Source organism: Mirounga leonina, unplaced genomic scaffold (genome assembly GCF_011800145.1).
Source record: "Mirounga leonina isolate KUSES-001 unplaced genomic scaffold, KU_Mleo_1.0 Mir_199, whole genome shotgun sequence".
Classification (NCBI taxonomy): domain Eukaryota; kingdom Metazoa; phylum Chordata; class Mammalia; order Carnivora; family Phocidae; genus Mirounga; species Mirounga leonina.
In genome coordinates this window covers 10,860,642-10,882,102 of record NW_023270498.1, presented here as the reverse complement: position 1 = coordinate 10,882,102, position 21,461 = coordinate 10,860,642, and the positions used below count along the sequence as shown (strand labels likewise).

Genomic DNA, 21,461 nt, shown 5'->3' with positions numbered 1-21,461 from the left:
GATGCCTAGAAATGGGTAGAGGGGACTACACTAGAATGTTTTGTGTCCTCAGAAGCTAAGGGGTTAAGGCGAATGAGCAGGACTTACTTGGTAAGTCTTCTGGGAAGAAAACGTTATTGGATCAGGCCCTGATGAGCATGTGGGATGACCCCAGAACAATGAAGTTGAAAGGAATGGAGAGTCTCATCTACAAAGACAGAATTGGAGGAACAGGATGTTTTCACAGTTTGGGGAACAGAGTCTTCTTGGAGAGGAGAATGAGAGCACAAATTAGAGTGGTTCAGTTGAAGAAAAGCACATCCTGGAAATCCAGAGGAACTTTGGGGTGTGAAGGCAGCATTTTAGAGCTGCCCTCACTGACCTGGGAAAACCAGGTTGCTTATTAGAGATGAGAGAAGTATACACATAGGTGGCAGAGATCAGGCCAGATTGGTAGCCAGGGGTCAGGTTTTGAAAGGCCTTTTCTCTGATCTTCTGTTGATTTCTCGCCCTCCCTCACCATAGATCCCTTATTTTTACTTGTCGAAAATCATCACTAATCTAACATTGTCCTCCAGGTTGATCTTGTAGGTAAATCCAGTCACTGTGCTTTTTCATCTACTATTTATGTCCTTAAGATTAGGGGAAGGAGGCTGAAGGCAGTTAAGTAGTAATTGTTAAAATATTTGTAGAAGGGCCCTCCTGCATTAACTTGGACCCACCTGTTAACAAGGCTGAGAAAGTATTCTGACACAACAGCACACAGGCTTTATGCACACTTTAATTAAATAATCAGAAGTGTTACTTGTTTCTTTCCTCAGCATTTAAAGAATAGCCCATCACTGAAGAACCCTATAAAATACTGTGTCTCTTTATTTACCTTTCAGGTTTTCACTGCCAGGAAAATAAATTTCCTTTGATCCAAAATTGTTGTGAGATGAACTTTTGAAGTTCTCTTCCCACCTTGTCTGGAATCTTTCATCTTTACAGATCATGAAAGTAGAAAAGATTGTTGCAAAATCATTGGTTGAATTTAAGACTAATGAAAGAGTGGCTTTTAAGAGGCCTTCCACGTAGGTACAGAGCACAGACCGATTGCCACAAGCCCTGTAGGATTACCTGTAGCATTTGCCATGGTCTTATCCTGGCCTGTTCCTCTGGGCACTGCAATAGCCTGTCTTTTTTATCTCCTTTCCCTACCTAAGCAAGAATTTGATTCTTTCAGGGTCTAGTTCTTTAATAGGTTAAAAAAAAAAAGGTTGTCTATGAAAAAATCAGACATGTTGTTTTCTGCCTATGTGCATATCTAGATGGTATTATAGAAGAAAAATGAGCAGTCCATCAGAGCTAGGGCCAGTTCTGCCACTTTCATTTGTCTCTTTAATAAATTGTTACTGAACAACTTCTGTATATCAGACATTTTCTAGAAGTGCAATTTTATCAAATTATTTAACTTCTCCATATTTCTGATTCTTCACAATATCACTGGACAGATAAATTCACCTATACGTAAGTGTTGACTAATCCATGGCATGAGGAAGCTCCAACAAGTGTAGATAATCCTTCCTCCTCTTTATTGACTTTTGAAGATTAAAGTTTAAACATGCATGATGTCCTAGAAGAGTATGAGGTCAAAATTTCTTGGTTCTTGTTTTGCACCTACTTGCATTTGCTGAACTTGTCTGATTTTACATAACTTCTTTGAACAATAGCATCTCCACTTAAAACAGGATCATTAATAGGAAAGAAAGAGCCTTTTATCTAAGAAAGCTTCAGGGCAGCCACTTCATATATATATTTAAGATAGTTATAATGCTCTTTCACATGATGCTTCCACAGCAGACTTAATATCATATTTTCAAATTTTTATTTTGTAAATGAATCTCACTCATTAGTGTTCAGGATAGGAAGAAAGGGTGAAATACACTTTCACAGAATAAAAACATCCTAGCGAAGTTCTGTGTGGGTAAGAAAGATGCCAAATCAAGAAACCAAAAGTATTAGAGTTATGAAGTGAGGACAGGATCAAATTCTTAATTATGTATCATTACACAGTAGATTTGGTGTAATCAAGAAAAGAAGGATAACAACACTGGAAGGAAGATGTCCACTGAAGGTTGGACTTCAGATGTAGCAAATAAAATAGTCTGGATCAAGCTTGTCAACAAAGGGTACATCTATCTCTATTATCAGATCTTTCTTTTTCTTTCAGTATTTATAATGCCCTAACAGAAAATTCACCTTGAGATTGATTATCAGATTCCAGAAGTATCAGTTATTTATTTATTTAATTAGTTATCTTAAAAATTTTTACTTTAATTCCAGTGTAGTTAACGTGCAGTGTTACATTAGTTTCAGGTATACAATATAGCAATTCAACAATTCTATACATTGTACTCATCTGATAAGTGTACTTTTTAATTCCCATCACCTATTCTACCCTTCCCCCCTCTCATGTATTTATTGATTGATTGATTGCCATTAATTCCACAAAATATTTGAAGAGTTTACAGAATTAGATCAGAGGGGTTGCCAAAAAACAGCAGCAGCAAAATAACGATAAACAATAACAACAAATGGCAAGGAAGGAAAAGAATCCTATTTCCAATTGCCATGTAATAGTATTTAAAATGTTCAGTTTTTCAACAAAAATTATGATATAGAAAGAAAAAGGAAATTATGGCCCATACACAGGAAAAAAGTAGCCAATATTAATGGTTTCTGATAATCACAGACATTGATCTTACTACATAAAGATTTTAAATCAGTTAAAACTAAAACAAAGCATGTCTAGAGAACTAAAGGAAAGTATGAAAACAATGTTTCACTAAATATTTTCACTAAATATCAATAAAAAGATACAGATGATAAAAAAAATCAGAGGAAATGTGGAGTTGGAAAGTACAAAAATTGAAATAAAAAATTCACTAGAGGGAACCCCCAGCAAATTTGGACAGACAGAAGAACTAATCATCAACCCTGAAAAGAGGTCAATTGAAATTACTTAGTCTGACTGAGGAATAGAAAGATCAAAGAATGAAGAAAAGTGAACAAAATCTCAGAGACCTGTAGGACACCTTAAAGAGTACCAATACATGCATAGTGTGAATCCCAGAAGGACAGAACAGAAGGAAAGGGGCAGAAAGGATATCTGAAAAAATAAGAACCCCAAACCTCTCAAATTTGTTGAAAAGCATAAATCCATGTACCCGAGAAGTTCAACAAACTCCAAGTTAAAATCAAAGCGATCCACAGCTAGATATATTATAATCAAATTGGCAAAAGCCAAAGACAAAGAGAGAATCTTGAAAGCAGTGAGAGAAGCATCATGTACAAGACTCAATAAGATAACAGCTGATTTCTCATCAGAAACCATGGAGGCCAGAAAGCAGTGAAATCATATATTCAAAGTGCTGAAAGAGAATAGTAACCAAGAATTACATGTCCAGTAAAATAATCTTTCAAAATGAAGGAGAGGAAAATGACAAGGATGTCTGTTCTTGCCATTTCTATTCAACATAGTGCTGGAGTTTCTAGCCAGGACAATTAAGCAAGAAAAAACAAAAAGAGAAAGAAAGAAAAGAAAAAGGCATTCAGATGGGAAAGGAAGTAATAAAACTATTATTTTCAGATGACCTGATCTTTTATATGGAAAATACTCAGGAATCCGGAAGGAAAATCTATTAGAGTTAATAAATTCAGAGGTGCCTGTGTGGCTCAGTCGGTTAAATATCTGACTCTTGATTTTGGCTCAGGTCATGATCTCAGGGTGGTGAGATCAAGCCCTGTGTTGGGCTCTTTGCTCAGTGGGGAGTCTGCTTCTCTCTATCTCCCTCTCCCCTTGCCTCTCTCTCCGCTCACACTCTGTCTCTCTTTCTCTCAAACAAATCATCAATCAATCTTAAAAAAAAAAGACCAAGTTCAGCAATGTTATAGAATATAAGATCTAAATACCAAAATAAATTGTATGTCTATCAATACACAGTCTAAAAATAAAATTAAGAAAAAATTCCATTTAAAATAACCTAAAAAACATAAAATATTTAGGAATACATTTAATGAAAGAAATGTAAGATTTACACACTGTAAACTACAAAACATTTTGAAAGAAACTTAAAAAGACCGTGTAGAAAGACATTCCATGCTTATGGATTGGAAGACTTAATATTAAGTGGCAACACTCCCTAAATTGATCTACAGAATCAATGAAATCCCTATTAAATTCCCAACTGCCTTTTTTTCCCCCAGAAGTTAACAAGCTGATCCCACAATCTATAGGGAAATGTAAGGGACCCAGAATAGCCAAAACAATCTTGAAAAAGGTAAACAAATTTGGAAGATTCACATTTCTTGTTATCAGAACTTACTACAAAGCTTCAGTAGTCAGCTTTGTAAGGAGACATTATGATACTGGCATAATAATGGACATATATAAATGGAATAGAATTAAGAATCAAAGAAAAAACCCTAACTTTTATAGTTAATTGTTTTTCATCAAGAGTGCTAAGACAATTCAATGGGGGAAAATCGTCCTTTCAACAAATGGTACTGGGTAATGGGATAACCACCTGTGAAGGGATAAAGGAGGACTCAGTCTTCACAACACATACAAAAATTAATTCAAAATTGATCAAAAAGCTAAATGTAGCAGTGACAATTGTAAAACTTGAAAACATAGGTGGAATTCTTTGTGACCTTGAATTAGGTGATGGTTTTTTGGATGTAATTCCAATAATAGTTTTTTGGATAAAATTTTGGTTGCATTAGCAACCAAAGGAAAAAGGAATTTGACTTCATCAAAACTAAAAAAAAAAAAAAAAATGTGCATCAGAAAACACAATAATGGAAGTTAAAAGACAACCCACAGAATGGGAGAACATGTCTGCAAATAATGTCTCTGATAACAAAGGACTCGTATCTAGAATATATGAAGAACTCTTACAGTAAAAAGACAAAGGACCCAATTAAAAATCGGTAAAGAATTTGAATAGATACTTCTCATTTGAATATACACAATAGGCCAATAAGCACATGAAAATATGTTTATTGAAATATGAAAACATCATTAATCATTAGGGAAATGCAAATCAAAACCACAGTGAGATATCACTTCACACCTACAAGAATAGCTATATCTTAAAAAATGGACAATAACAAGTCTTGGCATGGACATGGAGAACTTGGGACCTTTGTACATTGCTGGAGGGAACTAAAATAGTGCCATCACTGCAAAGTACAGTTTGGCAGGTCCTCAAAACCCTAAACATGGGGTTATCATATCACCCAGAAACTCCACTCTTAAGTGTAGATACCCAAGAGAAATAAAGACATAGGCCCACAGAAAAATTTGTTAATGAATGTTCATATCAGTGTTAATCATAATAGCCAAAAGTAGAAACAACCTAAATGTCTGTCAACTGATGATTGGGTAAACATAATGTGGTATATATATTATATCGATTCAATGGGATAGTATTCAGTCCTCTAACTGATTCATGGATGGATTTTGGAAACATGCTAAATGAAGGAACCCAGACACAAAAGGTATGTATTGTATCATCCCATTTATATAAAATGTTCAAAATATGGAAATCCACAGATTTCAAAATAGATAGTTGCTGCCTAGGAACGGGGGAGGGAGAAATTGGGTATGACTGCTAATAGAAACAGGGCTTCTTTTTGTGGTGATGAAAGTGTTCTAAAATTGGTTGTGGTTATGGTTGTCAACTCTGTCAATATTCTTCAAACCATTCGATGGCACACTTTAAATGGGTGAATTATGGTACATGAATATGATTATGATATGAGAATTATGTCTATTCTGAGCTCCAGAGACATACTATCCAATTGCTCACCTTAAATATCCTTTGGAATACTTCAAAGATGTCTCAAAACAGTATATCCAAACTGGATTAATAATCTACCCCTCGCCTCTTGTTCCGCTTTTAGATTTCTCTGTATCAATGTACAACTCTGTTCTCTCATTCGGTTGTATAGTTCAGAAACCCAAGAGTCATTTTTTATATTTCCCTCTTTTTAACTAAGTCCTGCCCATTCTCCTTCCTGGGTTTCTCTTTTATCCATTTTTGTACATCTCTACATTACCACCAGAGTAAGTCTGGACCATTTTAATGGTCTCCTAACTAATCTTCCCATCTCCATTGTTAGCCATTTCAAATCTGTTCTCCACATTGAATTAGAGTGTGTTTTCAAAATGCAAATCAAATCATGTCACCCCTATGGTGACCTATGGACCTATGGACCCAGATTCTAAAGAGACCCTACACGGAATAGCTTTTTTCTGCCTGTTCAGCCTTTCACACCTGATTCCTACTTTGAAAAAAATCAGCAAGTCATACAAGTAGATTGTAAAAAAAATTATTAATCAGATTATGTGTTTCAATGTCCTAAAAAATTTCTCTTCATGAAACACACCACTATTCAGGATTTCACAGGTAGGTAGATGATTTAGAGTTATTGCATTATTTTTCAATAATATTTTAATGATAATGCTTGATAGTATTATTATAATGACTTTGACCATAAATTCATATTTCAATAAAGAGATAGAAACCCAATTTTTCTTTAATTTTCCCTTCAATTTTTAAAAGCAGAGGAAACCCTTCTTCAAATGGAATCTTATTAGAAAGCCCAATGTGAAATGAGAAAATTAGTTGCCCTGGTAAGATAATGGAACCTGGGCTTCTGTCAGCTTGATCCTCCTCTTAGCTTCTGACCTAGATTCTGAACCATCTAGGGAACACAGCTGAAATCCACTGGCTTAACCTATCAAACATCATAAAAAAAGGAGCAGTGCCATGGTTTTGACTTTTCCATTTGCATTAATATTTCTTCTAAAAACATTTGTTTTTGGGAATCTTCCATGTACCTATTTTTTACATCCTCAATGCTATCCCCATTCCTCTTTTCCTCTTGTAGTTCCTTCATGTTGATTTATATTAATTTCCATTCCTCTCTGGGCCACCTGCACTGTATTCATTTCTCCTGTGAGAATAACCTCAAGGGTTCTTCATGACAGTTTACAGAAAAATCCATCATTTGAGATGCACTTTTTCATTTGGTGAGATGAATGGTGCTTTCAGAGACATTGACTGTTTACCCTTTCGCTGACCCTGTAAATGCCGATGATTTGCCCATGGAGCACACTGAGATGAAATGCCAGTTCTCGCAGAAAGTCTCTGTGCTCTTCTACTCAGATGACATCTCTTCAAATGTCTGGCTTCCGCTTCTCCAACTTTTCCCCCACATTCAACCACTACTGTCTTCAATAGTGTGCTGGTAAATGTTTAAATAACTGGCTGTCCTGGGGGGAGGACAAACCCTGATTTATAGTGCTTGCCTCTTTCATCCTGGCCAATTTCAAACCACCAGTGTTGCCACTGAAAGGTGGAGCGAGGCAGATATGTACAGTGGTAGAGCATTACATAGCCTTCCTGCCATACAGAGACAGCATAGAGGGATAACTTCAAGGGCATAGGTCATAGGAAAATAGTTAAGAAGTGAGGAATTTTTAAATACGTACTTTTTAAAAAAATTTATTTATTTGAGAGAGAGAAAATGGGAGAGGTAGAGCACAAGATGGGGGAGGATCCGGCATCAAGCAGGATGTGGGGCTCGATCCTAGGGCTCCAGGGTCATGACCCGAGCCGAAGGGAGCTGCCCAACCAACTGAGCCACCCAGGCACCCCTATGTACTTATTTTTAATACACAGATTTTCCTCGACTTACATGGGGTTGTATATCCATTGTAAGTTGAAAATATCAAGTTGAAAATGCATCGTATATACCTAACCTACTGAACATCATAGCTTAGCCTAGCCTACCTTCTCATCTATACACCACCTGCCCATGCCCCACGTAGGATTCCTGTGGGCTTTCCAGGAACCAGAGATCCCTCTCATCCCCACCCTTCGGTGTTTGCTTCTGCATCCCAGACCCTGCCCACCACACCTCATCCTGGTGCTCTGTCCTGCTGGCCATGAAGGTACATTTCAATGTCACTAAGGACCCCTGGCTGACATTCTGGAAAGCTCTGGCACTTGATTCCATGATCTTAGCTCCCTGGCTCTCTAGTCCTTGGTTCCTTATTTAATCCTGTGATATCTGCTCTGCTCCCTGCATTTGGTGGCTCACGTAGAATCCCTTCTGTGATTTACAGACCTCAACTTCTTGTTTTTCTCTCAGCTCAGCCTGTGTCAGGCTCCCTATGCTGTGAGGAAGAGACATTCTTTTACCTACCTGAGGCTCAAGGAATCCCTCCCAACCAGGTGAGTCTTCCTGTTGCCTCTCCCCCGTCTCATATTTCTCTCCCTCCTCACAGCCATAGGAGAGAGATTCAGTAGTTATTCACATTTCAGTGAGATAGTCTAGCTGGGATTACCTCCACAGTACCTGATACACAGCTTGTGATCAAACGTTCGACTCAACTGAAATGCTCTCTCTCTAGGGGAGTTAAGACTTGAAGAGAGAAAATCAATCAGCTATGTTTTATGTAATTCCTTCACTCTTAGAAAATACAGGTTTTTTTGTTTTGTTTTGTTTTGTTGTTTTTGTTTTTTTATCACTAGAAAATGGTGACCAGGAATATTAGAAACCCAGGTGACCTTCCAAAGGTTTTTACAGGTTAAATATATTTGAGAGAAAGGTGTTGGCATTTTCATAACACCTAGAGGCACAATGTTTTTCTTTTTTATGCTAACCCTTGGCTTTATAAAATGGCTGGAAGTTTTCCAGTATTTGCCACTTGGAGGGCAAATGTCCTTTGCCCTGAAATGAGGCTGAAATCTGGCTAACATGTTTTTAGCAGGAAGGGATCTTGGACTTTCAGGAAGATGAAAAGCAAACACAGGGACAAAAAGAAAAGACAGGGGCTGGAGCTGCCACTCCTTGACAAAGGAAAAGAGTTGCACATTTTAGCTTTTTTACTTTTTTACTTTTAAATGATCATTGAATTCATCAGGTGTTGGGTTTCTAACACCAACCCTGAGATCCTGGGCCTGTCATCGTTAGTGTTCACCTCACTGAGACCAGTGGTAAGAATAGGTTGACCAGGTGGCAGAAATCCTAAAAGGACAACACCAGAAAAATGATGCTTGAAGACGAACTCTATTAAATTATAAAAAGTGAAGGGGTCTTCAGAATACAAATGTGATGAGCACCAAAACACTGGTTTGGGGAGTCTGGGAAGAAGAGCTGGTGATTTGAACAGTTACATTTATAAGCTTCGATTTTAACTAAGATCCAAGTTCAGAGCCTTTGAATGCTGAAGGGGGGAACGTCTGAGATATAAAGTTTCCTAAAGAAAATGAGAACAAAGGTAAAGGAGATGGACTATGGCTGCTTTGCAAACATGGAGTCCAGGAAATGCTTTGAATGGAGATAAAATGGAAGTAACTTAGGCTTCTTATGTGCTATTTACTTGAAGCATGTTTTATCTTAAATGTATCCTGTGTACTGTTTTCATTATCCTCATTAGGGGATTATGAGAGCACTTATTTAGTTTAAAATTCTTGTCTTTCATTCCCTCAAGACTCATCAAATGCTGGATTAATGTAGAAGGGTAAATAATATTGGAAAAGAATTTGCTCTTTACTGAATCACAAGGAACATTACTTTTTAAAAAGTATCCTTAAGAGAGAAAGGTCTTTTCACAGTGGTAACGCTTCATATTTTAGTTGCAAATGTGTATCTAATTAAAATTCCATATGACAATCATACTATATTATTTAAATACCAAATGATCATTAAAATCACATTTAATTGTGGCTTAAAAAATATAACAGATATGTACCCAGGAAACAGCTGCTAAACATCACCAAGATTTCCTTGATCAGCTTTGTTTTCCTCAAGCATTTCCCAGTTACAATGAGCCTGGTTGGAACAACTATTTCTTTTATACACACACACACACACACACACACAGAAGCACTACGGATGTTACAAGGGATTTTGTTTGAATGACTGACAATTTTGTGAGAGTTCTGAATAATTCAAAAATAGTCATGGCAAAATCAAGCCTGGATTTTCCATTTTTACTCTGATGTACCATGTAGAACTAAAAACCATCTACAGAAGATCAAGTATGGGTTATGTTGAAGATGGAGAAGAGGAGAGGTCTGTAGAGCTCAGAGGGCTAGTAAAAGACAAGGAAATGACAAATGCATGGTTTCGTATGCTCTGAAGCCTTTGGTGGCGCCAAGTCTTCCTCCACACAACTCTGGCTGTATTCTGTCAAATCTCTATGTTACTTTGAAAGCAATTGGATATCCACTACTCATTTTCCAAACAGCCAACAAAATTAAACGCTCTCTGAGGAAATGGGTTTTGTGTGGCCAAACATCTTCATGCAATTCATTGTGAATCTTTGATTCAGAGATTGTAGACATGGCCGTCGCCATGTCCAGGTTAGGAGGCAACATTGCAAAGGGGAAAAAAATTCTCCTCTTGGGAAACTCCTTCACTTCTGCTTTTTTGGTGCACTTCACTCACGTTGTGACTTCTCAGGATACCAGTCATCTTGACTCCGGATTTGGAAAGTCCTCAATGGTAAACCCATTGCGCGCCATGCCCTGCGCTATCAGGCCTGAATCTATTCTTCCCCTGAAGTCTGCCACTCTGCACTTACTTTCCTTTCTGTTCGTAGCCCCCTCCCCAGCAAATCCCTGTTCCTTAACATCTACACCAGTGGCAAACCGTTTAAAATAATTCACATGAATATGCAAACTTGCAGCGAGTTGTCTAGCATTGTGAGGGGGAGCCATGTAAATGGATCTCCCCCTCTCACCACCCTCCTCCCTCCCTCCCCCCCTTCTACCTCCCTCTGCCTCTGATTTTCTTTTGTTTTAGAAAGGCAACCCAGGACTTCTGGGTAAGAATGTGATGTCAGCACAAGTGTCTAATTCCTCTCCTTCCAGGTCCCCATTAAAATGACCGATAGGTATAAAAATAAGAGAAAAACCTGCACCCGGTGCTGACACCTGGGAAGGCTGAAAAGTGCACACTGCATCTCCAAGAATTTCTGTTAGAGGAGAATGAATTGAATGAAAAGGCAAACTCGTGACTCTCCCTCGGTGGAAGAGGGGCAGGATGCAGACAGAGTAAAGTGGCAGAGACACAGGCAGAAACCTGCTAACAGCCCTTAGGTTAAAGGAGCCAGGGCCGGCAGGAGGTTAGACCGTTGGGAGGTCAGGAGCACATCTGGATTCCTTCAGTGTGTTTGAAAAGTGTCAGCTGCTCCCTCCGGGGAACTGAACTGGTGCATAGAGGCTACCCTGCAGCCCAGGCTGGGCGAGGCAGCTCTGTGGAGGACCACAGGGTGTGAGGCGTGGTGTTTGTGCTCTGAGCCTCACGTGCATCTCAGCTTATTTCCTGAGGATACGTTCTTGGAAGGAGAATTACCAGGCCCAAGGCTATGAACGTTTCTATGATTACTGATCAGAAATTGCTCCATAAAAGGACTGTGTTGCTTTATACTTCCACTAAGCAGCAAATTGCTGGACCCTTTTCACCAACCCTCACCAGTGTCAGACGGTAGATGAAAAATGACAACTCATGGCTGTTTAATTTTGTGCTTGAGTATTAACGGAATTGAATTTGTTTCACTTTTAACAAGCGTGTGTTTTTTTCTTTTTTGAATTGCTCTGTGCAGTTTTTCCCATTTTGGGGCTCACCTCTTTCATATTTATTTGTGAAGTCGCTACCTTTGAGGGTGGGATTCCAGTTCTTTATTTCCATATTTTAAGGCAGAAAAATATCAGGTTCCTTAGGGATGGCACAATAGAAATGTGGATTCCAGTTCTTTATTTCCATATTTTAAGGCAGAAAAAAATCTGGTTCCTTAGGGATGGCACAATAGAAATGCAAACATGTGAGCCAACCGAGTGGTACAAACTTACCCTTGCTTCCTGCCTGTTTCTTGGGCCTGATGGTTCTAGAAGATGCTCTGATTTCATGGCTGCTTTTATTTATATTTTTTTAGTGTGGGGATCTGGAAATATATGTTTGAATTCTGATTTTGTGAGCTTTCAAATTATATCACCTTGTCTGATAAAGGGAAGAGCAGGATCCTTTCTTCTAGGGAATGCCTCAGAAGGAGTAGGCTGGATGCTTGTCATATGTACATCTCTTTCTTCTTGACCAATATTAACAGATCCTGGGAGACAAAGACTGATTTGCTTATCTTTTTATCTACCCTCCACCCCCATAGCCTAGCAAGGTGTCACACGATGGGTGCTTGATGCAGAAAAGATTGATAGGGAGGTTTTAAGAGACGGAGGAGCACGACCCTAAGCAATGAGGACAAATGAGCAGGGAACAGAAGGGCCCCAAAAGGAGAGGATTCTGGCAGTTAGAAACCAAAGATAAACATTGCCTGTTTTATAGCTTTGCTTCAGGAGACTTGAGTTCCAGGGCGGGCCAAACTAATTCCACACTTAAACAAATATATTCTATATGGCTCACAAGGCAACCATGGCAGCTTAAGACGGCTCAATTTCCTATTAATAGCCCCACTCAAAATGGTCCCACAACTCTCTCCCCAGAGCCTGAGACTCTAAAATATCTGAGGCTGGCCAGCATGCCTCCTGAAATTCTTATGGCCCTTAAATTGGACTGGCTTTTTTTTTTTTTTTTTTTTAAGTAATTTCGATTCTGAGAAAGGAGAAAAAGTAGCTCATGCGGGATACCTGGATATCTTATCCTTTACTTACTTCTTTACTTATTCCAGCAAATGCTTTGCAGATGCTCCACTGGGAGGTTGCCGAGGGGGAAACTCATGCCCTGGAGGCATTTCTCTCATCCCATTTGAAGACCCTAATGAAGTGGGCTGGTTGCTGAGCTGTAGCAGCTTGCCGCTCTCCGCAATTGAATTCCACTCTCTAATGAGTTCCCCTAAATCTGCCATCAGATGACTTTATTGACTTTCAGATCATAATTAACCAACACTCACTTTTTTTGCAGTTATTTTGACTTTTTTTCTCCCCCCCCCCATTTTGTGATTGAATGTCTGGACCCAAACTAAGTCATGGATTCCGACAGATACTTAATGACCAGGCACCAACAAGGGACACTGTCTCTCCTTGTCACCTCTGAAAGAAATATTACTGGGGTAGGAGGGGTGGAGGAAAAAAGCAGCCTAAAGTATTTTCCAGAACCGCTGGATGTCTTAAAAGGTAAATAGGAGGAAAGTAACCCATCAGTGGGTAATTGACACTGTTTGTGACGTTTTTATTACTTTTCAATTAGAGGAGGTGATAGAACATTCGGTTACCTTCTAGACCAGTAAATTCTCCAGCTCAGAAAGTCTTGGCTTCATTAGAAGCACATGCTGGTTAAAGTTGTAGATGAACAAGGCTAAATCAGTTGCCACCTTTTTCCTTTTTCTTATTGGCAGACTGAGATAAAATCCTGTGATAAATGAGCAATTAGGCAAAGCCCTCATTATTTTTTCTAAAGGAACGTATTCTTTTCAGCATCCCCCATCATTTAAATTTGATTTCCAGAGTGTCCAGTACATTGCCTAATTTGGTGACCGCTCATTAAATAGATACCACCTTTCAACCCATGTGTGCATGATCCATACCATCCGCACGCCTTTTGTAAAGTGTTCTTTGAAATACTCAGCAGATAGATTTAAGTGCCTCACAATAAGGAGTCAGGACCTTGCACCTAGGGGATATTGATGACTCAATTAATTAGTGAGGTGGTCTTTAATGGGCCGAGCCATGAGTCCCATTTTCCTGATGGGAGCTTTGTGGCCCAGAGGAAATTAAGATCAGTTTGACACAGGGCTAATTGCACAGATGTCACTTAAAGGCAATTAGATCCTTTCCTCTAAAGCCAGGTTTCTGCTTTCCAACCCTGCTTTCCTGATAATCACAACATGCTCTTGTAACCCCTGTCCCACCACACATGACCGTGTATTCTGGGGCAGTTCATTTCACTTTTCTGAGCCTAGTTTCCTCATTTGTATGGTGGGGATGATGCTATCTTCTTTGCAAGGTTTTCATGAGGTTTAAATGAGGTGTTATTGCTCAGGTGCTTTTCACAATGTTTGCTGGCTCAGAGTAATTGTTTAGCATAGAAATGCAAGTAATACACATCAATATTAAGAATGGTAATCTGGATTTCGTGCTTGCAGATGAGAAGCTGCTGCAGTTGGGACCGTTCCCCAGCTCTACCAGAAGCAGCATCACAGAGCGAACATGGCAGAGCTCCTGGAGCCCGTGTATGATGTCTGTGTCTGCCAGACAGGGGGCACGTGCCCCTTCTGCCATTCTAGTTCATCAGATCTCAGACTGCTTCTCTCTTGGCAGCTTCTACTCTAAAGTTGAAGCACAACTTGATGGGGCTCATGTTGAAGTTCAAAGCAGTCTGGCAACTGATTAAAAATGTCTTTCCCAGTTTGTGGCTCTCTCTGTTCTCTCTTGAAATAAGAAACTGGCCTGAGGTGGAGGGGCTCAGGGAGGGGCTGGGAAAGGGACAGTGCAGGAGAAGGTGACGGTGGGCTCAACCCCAGATGAAGATGGTAGAGATGCTCTGGGGACAGAGCCTGTCAGCTCTAGGGCGTGGCCAACACCTGGCCTGAGTCAGAGCCTGAGGTTGGGCATTGGGGGTTGAAGATGTGCCGATGTTGGCTACTGTCAAATGGAGAAACTGCTTGCAGTTATCACTTAAATTATTATTATTTAAATTATTCCTTGATCAGAATTTGAGTGGCTGGAGTCTAGGGTCTGGAGTGGGGGTCCTAGAGTCTTCCTTGCCCAGAGCCCCTGGAGGCTGGATGGGAAGTCTGCCCAGTCTTGCTTGAGCACAGCTGGCCAGGGCCAATGTCTAAATTAGGCTGTCCTTTTGGACTTCGGAAAAAATTGAGTCATGCAGGCAGATTATCCTGAGAGAAACTTTGTGCTCTTTTAAAGCAGAGTCCTATGTGCGGTCCTTCAGGAGACTAAGATTGTGAATGATAATTCTTTGTCATTTGAACTGTTTCCAAAATCTCTTCTGAGAAGTGGGCCAGCAGCTACACCCAAATGACTCGTGGCTTCTCTGTTTGGAGAAGCACCTAGGACAGGTGACTGGACAGGCTTGGCAGCCAGGCAGACGTGGGTGCAGGTCCCAGCACTTCCATCTGGGCGTGGGAGCTTGGGAAAGTTATTTTACCTCTCCAAGCCTCCGCTTTCCCTGCTACAAAGTGGGGCAAATGATGCTTATTTCAGGGCTTTGCTAGGATGAAGATAAGTAGTGTGATATTCTGTGGCACAGGAACAACGAGTACAATGAGTGCTCAGCACAAGGCAGCTATCGATGTTGGTGACGTTATTTTCACTATTCTACCTCTTCACTGAGTCCCAGGAATCAAATACTTATCATATAGTACAACTGGAATAGAAAAGGGAAGTGATAGAGCATGGGGCATCAGGGCCAGTGGGACCTCACCTGATCCACACCTCATCCCACCAGTCCATTATCACTGAGCATTTTGCTCAAGGAGAAAGCAGGCCTGCACAGTGAAGTGGCTTACGTGGTCGATCAGCTGGGAAGTACAGAGGCCAGGATTCAGACCCAGGCTTGTTGGACATGACGGTTCATGCCGTTTTCACCAAGAGTGCAGTGTCCACCCCTTCTGGAGTCATGAGGAGCATAAGACTTTTGGCTAAAGGATGATGTGTCCCACTGGGATCAACCTGCCTGGGAACTGCCCCACCTCCCTCCTGTTTTAAGTCCCTGCCTTAGCTCATGTTGTTTTGCAAGCATGGGGTTCTTCTCTTTCCCCAAGTCCCTTCTTTTCCTCCTTACTATGTACTCCACCTTTTCTAAGGTAGCTGAACTATGATTCTTCTGGTCTTCAGAGCAGAGCTTCTTGGATTTCTAAAGGACTTGCTGCACATACCTCCATCATCACACCTGCTCCTCTGACTTGGAAAGATCTATCTATAGACCTGTCTTCCAACTAGACTGTAAGATGCTTGGGAGCCATAGTCAACCTCATGCTCTGATGCACAGAGCCTGGCCACAGTAGAAGCCCTGTGTGAAATCAAACTCAACTCGACTTAGAATTTTGTTTCCAAGCTCATGTTCCTTCATTCCTTTATCTATAAAATCGAAATGGAATAAAAACAGTGAGAGTGGGGGCCCTGGGTGGCTCAGTCGTTAAGCATCTGCCTTCGGCTCAGGTCATGATCCCGGGGTCCTGGGATCGAGCCCCGCATCGGGCTCCCTGCTCGGCAGGAGGCCTGCTTCTCCCTCTCCCACTCCCCCTGCTTGTGTTCCCTCTCTCGCTGTGTCTCTCTGTCAAATAAATAAATAAAATCTTAAAAAAAAAAACAAACAGTGAGAGTGATTCTGCTTTGAATATGGAACAGTGGTACTCAGCTGGGTAATATCATACCTACTTAATTAGAGCTCTGTTCCTGAATGCACATAGGAAACAGGACACATTGACCAAATGTGGTTCCAAAGCACATTTAATTAATTGTTAGAGTCCTAACTAACATTTCAGGGTTTCCATGTTAAAAAAAAGTAAATTATGTTTTTTGAAGTAACTGACATAAACAGGTGTATAAATTAAAAAAACAACAATCTTTCCACTACTCTTCAATCTCAACTTCTAGAGATAATAATCCCAGATTATTAGTGGTAATCACTGTCTGGTCTGCATCCTGTTAGACCAACGTGGCCCCATAAAACTTTTTTCTGATAGTGGAAATGTTCTATGTCTTTTCTGATGGTGGAAATGTTCCATGTCTGCACTAATACGTGATAGCTCCTAGCCATACATACCAAGCACTTGAAATGTGGCTGGTGTGATTGAGGAACTGAACTTTCTATATAATTAAATTTTCATTAATTTAGATGTATATGGAAATAGCTGATGTGGTTGTTGGCTGCCATATTGGCCGGTACAGGCCTCTCTCTTTTCTTGGGATATGCAAGTCTATATGTTCTTTATAAACATAGATTTAAAAAAAAAAAAACCCACACATTTTATTTGTATTGATCAAAAAAGAATGCCTGGAAGCTGTTAGTACAGGACATTTGTGGTTTTGCTCACAAAGGCTTGTTTGTTTGTCATACTGAGTGGTGGTTTTGTCATTCTGTTCTAGGCCCCAAAGGGAATACGCTAAAAAAGATGTACACTAACAAGTGTAATATTGGAAATGGATTCGTGATAGTTGGGTTGTGATCTTTTGTTCCTTTTTTCTTTTAAAACTTTCAGTGCAAAGAAATACAATCAAGTGGCAGAAGAATTTCCTTACTGTGGGGGCTCTTAACTGCAAGTGACATTCTTCAAGAAAGTTACAGAATTCTTTTCTCTACTGCCTACTATATGTAGCATATAAGCTCTTAATCATCTGGGGTATATAAGTATTAGCCATTCTTACAGCAAGGTGATAGACCACATGGTAGTTTCTATGAGCTTGATTCTAATAAATTCCATATTCCACTCATAAATCCTAGCAAGATTTTTGGGGAACAACTCATTTTCCCTCTTTATGACTACACTGAAAAAGTTCTTAAACAATATATATTAAATTTTGACTTATAGAAATGCCGTGGTAAAGAGGATAGTGCCACATGAAATGTCAGAGCAGGCTCAGATGGGCATATAAAACTGCAGCCATGGTTCCATCCTTTAGGGAATGGGTTGGGCCATTGTGTGTCATATTTGGGGATATGAGACCCCACCTTAACCGAATTGGCTCTCCCCGGTTAGTCACATTCACTGGCTGATTGCTCAGTTTCTTTACCATGGCTTTTCTAATGAGTTCCAGTCATGAATGCAACCCCTACATGGACCTGTGAGTGGAGGCAGCAGTCCAAAACTCAGCCAGCCACCATTTGCCACAAAACTGGGGGAACAGAATATGGTGGAGGCACTGAGCTGAATACTTACCCAGGTCCTACTAAAATCCAGCTCTTCATTTGAATGTAAAAAAGGTGGAAATGATGATGTTACTGAATCAAAACTCCTTCCACCAAACAAATATAAAATAAAATAAAATAAAATAAAATAAAATAAAATAAAATAAAATAAAATAAAATAAAATAAAATGAAGCGGAGCTTGAGTTAAACATTGCCTAAGAAACAGACTCTATTTTTATTCCATATTTGAAATCATCTTGATATTACCTTTACTTACAATTGCAAAACATCAGAGTCTACATGACACGTTCTCTGATCAGAAAAAGGGGTACCAGAGGATACAAAATTACTTTGCATCTCAATGGGTAAGAAAGTCATTGTTCCCTGGATGACCTGATGTAAGGCAAATTTCTCTTTGGTCTTAAAGTCACTGTGGCCTTTAGCTGATAATTCACCAAAGCTGATAATTTGTCTACAGAAGTTGACTCAGAGGCCTGTGGCTGCTGGGTCAAAATGTGGCCCTTGGATCTGCGGTGTTATCAGCATTATCCAGAACACTTTTAGAAATGCAGAGTCTCAGGACACACTACTGAAGCTGAATCTACATCTTAACAAGACCCCAGGTGGTTTGTATGCGCATTAAAATCTGAGGAACACTATCCCCCAGTGTCTGAGCTTTATCTCCTAAGGGGATTCTGATGCTCAAATCCTACTTGGCCACCAAGGTCCTTGATTATCAAATGTATCTTGCAATCTTTCTGATCTAAATCAATTTTTCTTTCTGAGTACCTACAATGCCTGGCATTTACAATGCATTCCATTCCTCTGCTTTTCTCCAAGTTTTCCACCCACAGATTTGCTGCAATGCTGCCGATTTTGCTCTGGGAAGCCAGGTGGCTGTACTTGAGACAAAGATTTGCTGTAAGTTGATTACCATCTATGGCTCTGAAAAATTAAGTGGAAACATCTGTTCTAAGGTCAAGATGAATTTAGTTGACACTTAGGACAGATCCATGAAATCCACACACAACACAGGGCCAGAGGCTCCCGGATTCAAACCCTCTTCATTGCTTCATAGGGAAGAGTACATTGTCTTGGAACTCTTAGAAATCTTTTTCATTCCAAAATGGCTGTCATCTGGAATTTGATTGCATTCCTGCCTCTGGTTACAGTGCCCAGATACCATCCCATACTTACAGAATTGGATCTCCATGGGTGGGTCCAGACACCTTTATTTATTAGCATAGGTAATCCTGATGCCTGGGCACAGCCCAGGTTTAGGGTTGTACTGGGGCATCTTACTTATCTCATTAAAATTGTGTTAAAGATGATGCCAATGGTCATGGTCACAAGGAACCAGCTCTCTACCAGGAGCTGGGGTTTTCTAACTGATAACTCACCATAGGAATTCTCAGCCAAAAACTCTTCTTGCCCATGAAACTGACCCAACCTCTGAAGAAAGAGACTGAAGTCAAACAGGTTTGCCTAAGTGCTCCAGGGCCAGAAACCCCTGAACTGAATGGGGCTCAAGAACCACCTCCATGTCAAACAGGCATTTGATTACTGGGGAGAGAGAGAGAAAGGGAAGTGGCTGATGGAATATATCAGATGTGAAGAGTCTTGAATGCATCATTCTGCTCAAGTGTCTAATTTAAGATATTTATTGATCACTTACTATATGTATGATTGTGTGCCTCAGGGAATGCTGCAAAGATGATAATTCAACAAGACTCTCATTTGTATTGTGCATGCTGGGGAAAAGGACCATCAGGAGCGAAAGTCAGAAACACAGGGTGTGTATTAGGATGGGCCTTTTAGGCACCACCTGGCGCTTGGCAGAGCTGACTGAGCTGAGATACTCACCACAATAGTGCTGTCTGCTTGTCTGTTCTAATTTGGGACTTCAGTTCTGATGGCTAGTTTTGGGCTAGTACAAGTGCGTGGAGGTAGCCTGTGAGTGCGTATGTGTGTGTGTGAGAGAGAGAGAAAGAATGACTATAAGTAGGGCTCCAGTCCCCTTTCTTCTGTAATTACTACATTCTGTGATATGGAAAACTATTATTTTATCAACCTTAGATAAAATTATATGTAAATACAGCCTCAAATCTCCCCTTCCAACCAGACTGCCTTCCCCAAATACACTCTATATTAGGAATTCTGGATCATTCTGGAACAGTCTGGGACTGTTCCCTGCAGCTAGTTGTCTTTCATCATGGACTTCCTATGTCATCACAGACCCTGGCTTAAAATTGCTAGTCTTCTCTCTGTAGAATAAAATTCTGCACTTGAGCCTCATGTTGGTGGTCACTGTCCTTGCTGAAGGACATCCACAGTGGCTCTGGTCTGGTTGAACATCCCTGTATCTGCCATTCCTTGTTGTACTGTTCTACTCAGTGAGGACACTTCAGTTAGACCCTCTGAAATTGACTGTTGGCTTGGTCTCTTTCTCTCTCTTGGACATTTAACTCTGCCTGCTGGGCTGGACTTCCTCCAAGCATCAGCAGCTGGGTCAAGCTGCCTACCACCTGTCCCACCCCAGGAGGGAAGAACTGGTTTTAAGGTCCCAGCCGCTCCTCAGTCTCACTGTCTTCAAGCTCCTCAGTCCACTCAATTAATTGAGTCATGCCTGGCTGTTTTCCAAGATATAACCCAGATGGAGGGAGAAGTTATATTTTGTTTTTAGAAGGATGGCTCTGTAAGGGTCCTTGGAATGATCTAGCCACTTTCCAAGAACATTATCTGACACCTTGAAAGAACTCCTCATAAATTAATTCATACATGCTATTGCCATGACACTCTCCCCCAGTCTTGATGACATGACAGTCATCAGTATTTCCATCTTGTAGGTAGGGAAATGATCTCAAGTTTTTCCATCACTAATCACTGCCTAAAGTTTATTATTATTATTATTATTATTATTATTATTATTATTATTATTATTATTGCATTTCAGTTCTCAGATTAATCCATGCAAAGAAGTAGTCATGTTTACTAACAGGAGACACCCATGCGAAGATCTTTTTCCAATCCTGGGCATATATTGTGTAATTAATAACAAACTCTTTGGGTATGCACAGTTCTTTTCATTCCAAAGATTCCCAAAGCACTTTTACAAGCTTAACTTGGGCTAAATATCCCTATTACCTCATCCAGCTCTGAAATGTAGCAACCTCTGGGGGAAATTATGGCAGCTGCTTAACAATGCACAGACATAGTGTACCGCAGCATGAATACAGGAGGCTGCTGGGTTCACAGATCTCTTTTATTTTGTATGGCAAGAGATGCAGATCAGGAGAACAGAATCAGGAAACTGCCTGGGAGCACTACCACCGTCTGTATGCACATGCTCTTCATAGAGTCTTAGAGGAACAAAGCATATTCACCCAAGGCATACATCCCAGCCAAGCAACACTTCTGGAGTTAGTAGGTCAGGGAGGAAAGGATTGGGCAAAAAGATGTTTCTGGAAGGTCGCCTGGAAAGGTAGCACTTAGTAAAATTTCCTGGTTGTTGACAGTTTGAACTCATACAATTGCTTTATGTGTTATGGGTGGTGGATGGTTTCCATGTTCCTCTCTAGACTGATTCCGTACCTCTCTACTC

At 40.2% G+C, this 21,461-nt stretch overlaps 1 long non-coding RNA gene across 2 annotated transcripts in view; it reads left to right on the top strand.

The window, feature by feature from the left end:
* The window catches only part of LOC118024547, a 40,726-nt gene extending 24,670 nt beyond the window's left edge, over positions 1 to 16,056 (top strand). For both annotated transcript variants that reach the window (XR_004683134.1, XR_004683133.1), the window contains exons 3-4: positions 8,185 to 8,267; positions 14,138 to 16,056. This is a non-coding gene — a long non-coding RNA (uncharacterized LOC118024547). The remainder of the gene's footprint in view (positions 1 to 8,184; positions 8,268 to 14,137) is intronic.
* The last annotated feature ends 5,405 nt before the right edge of the window (positions 16,057 to 21,461 follow it).